The 6,751-nt window shown below is 41.9% G+C and overlaps 1 protein-coding gene across 4 annotated transcripts in view; it reads left to right on the forward strand.

Annotated features, from left to right (window-relative positions):
• The first annotated feature begins 931 nt into the window (after positions 1-931).
• inf2 (inverted formin 2) overlaps positions 932-6,751 on the forward strand; it is a 38,687-nt gene continuing 32,867 nt past the window's right edge. For 2 of the 4 annotated variants that reach the window (XM_061895406.1, XM_061895407.1), the window contains exon 1: positions 949-1,164. The gene's annotated coding sequence lies outside the window, so the exon portion shown is untranslated. Of the gene's footprint in view, positions 1,165-6,751 lie in introns of all 4 variants that reach the window. The other 2 variants (XM_061895409.1, XM_061895408.1) reach the window with 2 other exon arrangements.

Consider the following 6,751-nt stretch of genomic DNA (forward strand, 5'->3'; position numbering starts at 1 on the left):
CCAGTCCAGACAGAGATGATGTTGGTCAGTAGGCTCTCTATAGTGCCTCTGTAAAATGTGGTGAGAATGGGGGGAAGGAGCTATGCTCTTTTCATCCGACACAAAAAGTGCATGCACTGCTGAGCTCTTTTTACAAGACCTCCGGTGTGTAGGTACTTGGTGAAAAACTTTGAGAAACACTGTGCTAAGCTGTCTGGCAAACACATTTGCATCTTACAGGTGACAACACATATTAGAAACATCTAAAAAAGAAAGGTTCTATTAATATTAAATCATATTTTCATTATTTACAGAGGACCAAAAATACAGAGCTGCGGGCCAAAAAAGGCATCCGTGCTACATTTTGGACACTATTAATTCACAGAATTTCTAGTACAGTACAATGCTGATTGAAATTTATATTTTTATGCTATTTGAAAAAACTACCGGGGATATGTAAACTATGAACATTCTGTAAGACTTTGAGCTTGTGGGAGACAGACCAGGGAGGACAGCTTCAGAAACCGCAGGAAAATTTACAGCAGCAGGCGGATTAGAGCAGGAAACTGTGAGAGTCCCTTCAGAATAAAATATCGACCACAACACAGTGAAATATGCCAGTGAAATACACTTTAAATTCAACGATTTAGTTTAATTTAAAAATAAAACGCGTAAGTAGTTAAACTATTGCTGTTCTCTTATTGCTGATGAAGCTTTATCACGGCTAATTGCAAACTTAGCAACAACACATGCTTGGCATTAGCAAAGCTAAGTACTTGTTGGTGCCAGTTCACCCGACCTCTGTTCGTCAAATTAATACCACGCTTTATGGCGTTGTTTGAACATTAATGGCGGGAGACCAGTTGAGTTGGCGTTCTTCCGTCGTCACTCGAGTTGCCGTTTTATTGTGGAGACCATGAGCGGATATTGTCGCAACTAGGTACCGCCACTTTGACGTTTTGCTTTAAACAAGTGAGTGGAGAGTCTTTGGCGGTGACGATTTAATAGGCAGACAAATACACACCCACTGGGCTCGACTTGCCTCGCAAATGCTTTAATTTTCAGGAGGTCCATGCATCATTTTAGGCGACGTCAAAGGCAGGCAGGATGCCATCCACTGCCTCTCCCATCTGAAACACACACAAGGACGCGATTATTCCAAGTGGACAGATAGAGTAAAACCAGGTAAGACATCTTCATCATCATCTGTGGATGAAATGCAACAGTGCATGCAGAACTGACATGCATCAACTGTATTATTCATTATGGACATATGTCATCGGTTGTATGCGAAGACGTGTTTTTATAGTGAGGATTTGTGTTGCCTTGTTTGTGCTTTAAAAAAAGGTCGGTGATGCAGTGCGTAAGATTGACGAAGTGTTCTCTTTTGGTCTCCTCGGTGCCCATTCAGGGTGATACACTCTTGAAACGGTCACTCCCACCAGAGGAGAAAGGCTGCAAAAGGAAAATGTCTCCAGTTGCCAAAATCCACTTTGGAGAGTTTTATTTAGATCATATTTGTTGTTGTATGTGTGCAGAGGTTAAATCAATTTGGACTATGGTGAAGCCATTACTTAAAGTTAAAGTTAAAGTACCAACGATAGTCACACACACACACACGAGGTTTGCTGAATTTAATCTTTGCATTTGACCCATCCCCTTGTTCCACCTGGAAGGTGAGGGGAGCAGTGAGTGCTCGAGGGGAGCAACGAGCAGCAGTGGTTGCCGTGCTCAGGAAAATGTTTTTGGTGATTTAACCCCCAATTCCAACCCTTGATGCTGAGCGCCAAGCAGGTAGGTAATGGGCGTACATGCCAACCCTCCCGGATTTTCCGTGTGAGACTCCGGAAATTCAGCGCCTCTCCCGAAAACCTCCCGGGACAAATTTTCTCCCGAAATTCAGGCGCAGCTGGAGGCCACGCCCCCTCCAGCTCCAAGCGGACCCGAGTGACGTGTCGACAGTCTGTTTTCACATCTGCTTTCCCACAGTATAAAGAGCGTGTCTGCCCAATGACTTTATAACTGTAGAATGATCGAGGGCGAGTTCTTGGTTTCTTATGTGGGTTTATTGTTAGGCAGTTTCGTTAAAGTCCTCCCACCTCACGAAATCGGAGGTTTTAAGGTTGCCAAGTATGGTAATGGGTCCCATTTTTATAGTCTTTGGTATGACTCAGCCAGGGTTTGAACTCACGACCTACCGATCTCAGGGCGGACACTCTAACCACAAGGCCACTGAGCAGATTGAAAGTCTTGACAGCGCGTTGAATATAGCACTCCATCCATCCATCCATTTTTCTCCCGCTTATTCCCTTTGGGGTCGCGGGGGGCGCTGGTGCCTATCTCAGCTACAATCGGACGGAAGGCAGGGTACACCCTGGACAAGTTTCCCCCTCATCGCTGGGCCAACACAGATAGTCAGACAACATTCACACACAAGGGCCAATTTAGTGTTGCCAATCAACCTATCCCCTGGGTTCAATCCCGGGCTCGGGATCTTTGTGTGGAGTTTGCATGTTCTCCCTGTGAATTTGTGGGTTCCCTCCGGGTACTCCGGCTTCCTCCCACTTCCAAATACATACAGCACTCCAGTAAACTAAATTTGCCTATATTGTCCCCTAAATAGGCAGCACTGTGGAACAGGGGTTATTGCATGTGCATCACATTACGAAGGTCCGGAGTTCAATCCCGGGCTCGGGATATTTCTCTGTGGAGTTCTCATGTTCTCCCCGTGACTGTGTGGGTTCCCTCCGGGTACTCCGGCTTCCTCCCACCTCCAAAGACATGCTCCTGGGGATAGGTTGATTGGCAACACTAAATTGGCCCGAGTGTGTGAATGTGAGTGTGAATGTTGTCTGTCTATCTGTGTTGGCCCTGCGATGAGGTGACGACTTGTCCAGGGTGTACGCCGCCTTCCGCCCGAATGCTGCTGAGATTGGCTTCAGCACCCCCCGCAACCCCGAAAGGAACAAGCGGTAGAAAATGGATAGATAGATGGATGTCCCCCAAAAACGTGGGGATGAAGGAGGGTTAGTATCTTTTTAATGAGCTCCAGATGTTTTAAACCCAGCTGCAGACACTATGAGCTTCTGAAGATTTAAAAAGTGCTCCATTCTTGTTCATGTACATGTTTATTCTTGCTGAGATACACAAGATATGCAGTCTTATAGTCTTTGCATATGTTTGAGAAAAAGTAAATGAGTGGGTGAATGGCTGAGTGTTAATGCACAGTGGACGTGTGCTGTTGTGTGGGAGGCTCAAGCAAGAGGACACATGAGTGGGTTTGTCCTGTGTGGGCAGTGAATCAGCTGCTATTAGAGGTACATGTGGGAGCTTCTGGAAGTCGAAATGAAAATGGATTTGAATGAGTGACTGAAGTGGAGTCATATGTGTTCAAAACTTTGTGAAAATGTGATGATTCATTGCAGTCTTTGTGCAGTCCTGGTCTCAAATGGGAAATCATGTGAAAAAATGGGACGCTAAGCCACAGCACCAGCATGTTTATCAGGTTTCCTGTGCAGGAAAGTCCATTTCCTTCCTCTTGAGAATTTCGCAAATTCTTCATCCCACAATACACACACTTACTGCCTTCTCTGGAATAAAAAAAAAAGTTTATGTTTGTTCACTTTTCTCTGATTACAATCGTGGCAATGTTTGCACCCTAAGGGTCAAGGTCCTATTCTCCCATGTACTTAATTGGAAAAGTTGCACAATTGCGCAGATTCTGACCACACAGCATTCTCCCACTTGACTTTAAGCATGTCACTGTGGGCTTTTATCAAAGATGCGCACTCTGGGTGGAGCAACCCTAAATGTGGATGTCACCTGTCAAATTTGGTCTTGCGCATATTCTCTAATCCAGTGGTTCTTAACCTTTTTTCAGTGATGTACCCCCTGTGAACATTTTTTTAATTCAAGTACCCCTTAACCAGAGCAAAGCATTTTTGGTTGAAAAAAAAAGAGATAAAGAAGTAAAATACAGCACCATGTCATCAGTTTCTGATTTATTAAATTGTATAACAGTGCAAAATATTGCTCATTTGTTGTGGTCAAGTGACAAGTGATTCAATTATAAATAAAGATTTTTATGCATAGAAATAATCATCAACTTAAAGTGCCCTATTTGAGATTGTAATAGTGATCCATCTGGATTCATGAAATAATTCTAAACATTTCTTCACAAAAAAAGAAATCTTTAACATTGATATTTATGGAACATGTCCACAAAAAATCTAGCTGTCAACACTGAATATTGCATTGTTGCATTTCTTTGCACAGTTTATGAACGTATATTCATATTTTGTTGAAGTATTATTCAATAAGTATATGTATAAAGGATTTTTGAATTGGTGGTATTTTTAGAATATTTGTAAAAACATCTCACGTACCCCTTGGCATACCTTCAAGTACCCCCAGGGGTACGCGTACCCCCACTTGAGAACCACTGCTCTAATCGAATTAATAGGCATAACTTGCAGCGCATAAAAAAAAAAAACAGCATAAAATTGATGCCAACTGGACTGTTTGGTTTGTCTTGGGAGACGTTTTGCCTCTCATCTGAGACTATAGATATAACAGCTCGTCTGAGTGTGTAGGATCCAAGTATTTCCAGGTAAAGGAACCATGGCCCAACTAAGGGTTTTGTTTTTGGGATGCAAAAGGAAGATACAGTGGAGTGATTCCTTTGATGGTCAACGTCAGTCAGAAATATATTCAGTAACGACTGTCTTACTCCACTGTTTCTTACCCACTTTCATTTTGCATTCCAAAAGAAACAATTCTTAGTTAGAGCTTCGATATTTGCATCCAGCACCTTCCGCTCATAGCTGTCCTAGCTAGTCTTTGAGCCTGAACTGATGAAGCCTGGATGAGAGGCAAAATGTCTTCCGACAACATAAACAATCCAGGTCTGATCGAATCAATGCACAGAGAACACTATGACCTAAACCACAGGTGTCAAACTCAAGGTAGACGAGCCCATCATTGAATTTTATAAGGTCCGCCACGCCATTTGCTGTTTTGCCACAATATTTTATGTTGACTGTCAAAATATATTATGGCCTGTCACATAGGACTGTGGGATATATCGATATACTCGATATATCGCGGGTTTGTGTCTGCGCGGTATAGAAAATGACTATATCGTGATATTCAAGTATACATTCTCACGCAGTTGCTTTTGGCTGCAGGCATTACACTGCATGCGTTTCTCACTCTTTCTTGTCTCTTCTTCTCACAGAGATGTAAACCAAGCGCACCTTCTGACATACGTCACATACTGTCATGTGTGGAATGTCACACGCTCCCACGGAGCAGAGGTAGCGACACCACGGAGCAGAGGTAGCGACATAACTTTAGCTGTTATGCTAGTGGTGAGGTGCAGGTGGTAATACGTGAGAAAGAAGTTGTGAATCTGGTAACAAATTGAGGAAGAATTAATTACCAAGAAAAACAGCACGGGATCCATCGTCCGGCGGTGGTTTGGCTTCAAGTGGGAATATGTTCCACATTTATGCGGCAAAAGCGTTGCTACAAAAAGTAGCAGCACTGCTAATGTAGCATCATTTTGAAGTCACCCACTAGAGAATGAAGAGTGCTTGAAACTCTGCATCAACATCTCCGGCCGGTGCCATACCAACAAAATTCCAAAGCAACTATTTCCAGATCAACATTCTATGAAAATAAAAAATTCAACAACTGCAGGAGATAACGTCCGCAAGAACCTATTATGCAGCTCATTTTTATTTGACAGTTATTGAAATATATTGTGTGACATCATGCACAAAAGGGCACTTTTGTTTGTTTTTAGCTATTGTTGTTGCGTTCTGTAGAAAAAATATACTTCAATTTAGTGTTGTTTTGATATGTCATCTTGGTGACATCATTCACAAAAGTGCACTTATAGCCTGTTTTAAAATGTCCCTGACAATCATGCACTTTCTGTTTTGAAATGACATGAATGTTTGTGTCACTGCTTAATAACTGTTTAATAAAAACAGTTTTGGTAAATTGATTTAGTTGTGATTTCCCCCTCTGCATGAAAGTTTAAAATGAGCATATTAATGCAGTATGAACAAGAATGTTTTAATGTAGACACATAGAATCATCATACTGCTGTGATTATATGCATCAAGTGTTCATTCAAGGCTAAGGCAAAATATTGAGATATATATTGTGTATCGCAACATGGCCTAAAAATATTGAGATATTAGTAAAAGGTCATATCACCCAGCCCTACCGTCACATCATTTAAGTGGCTTGCCACATAATTTAAATGCAGTGGCGGGCCGTGCGTTTCCCACCTAGGCCTTCAGTGATGTCTGACTTCAATGATTACCTCTCAAAATACCATCATTGATGTCACCACATGACTATTGTTGGAGAAATACTATACAGAAACACACTTACACACTACCGGTCATTGTACAAAACGGGTACATTTCTGGTGCATTTAAAAATCAATAGACCCGCATCAGCAATTAAAACATATCTCATGTGATACTGTCAAAATTAAAATTGAAAAAAACATTTTAAACGTGAAAAAATTAATAAAATATCTGAACTGACATTTCATCAACAGCTGAGCTAGCTTCCGAAGTTGGCCGACATGGTCTCACAAGATGTAGTTTCTCTTTAAATATCCATCTTGAAAATGGCCTTGCAAATATGTGTCTTGTCTAATCATAAAAGATGCAGACAAGGTGTGTTGGCTGACTACTCAAAGTTTACTCCACACCGGCATGTCTACACTAAAAACGTAAATGGGACTACTGCG

Source organism: Nerophis ophidion, linkage group LG03 (genome assembly GCF_033978795.1).
Source record: "Nerophis ophidion isolate RoL-2023_Sa linkage group LG03, RoL_Noph_v1.0, whole genome shotgun sequence".
NCBI lineage: Eukaryota > Metazoa > Chordata > Actinopteri > Syngnathiformes > Syngnathidae > Nerophis > Nerophis ophidion.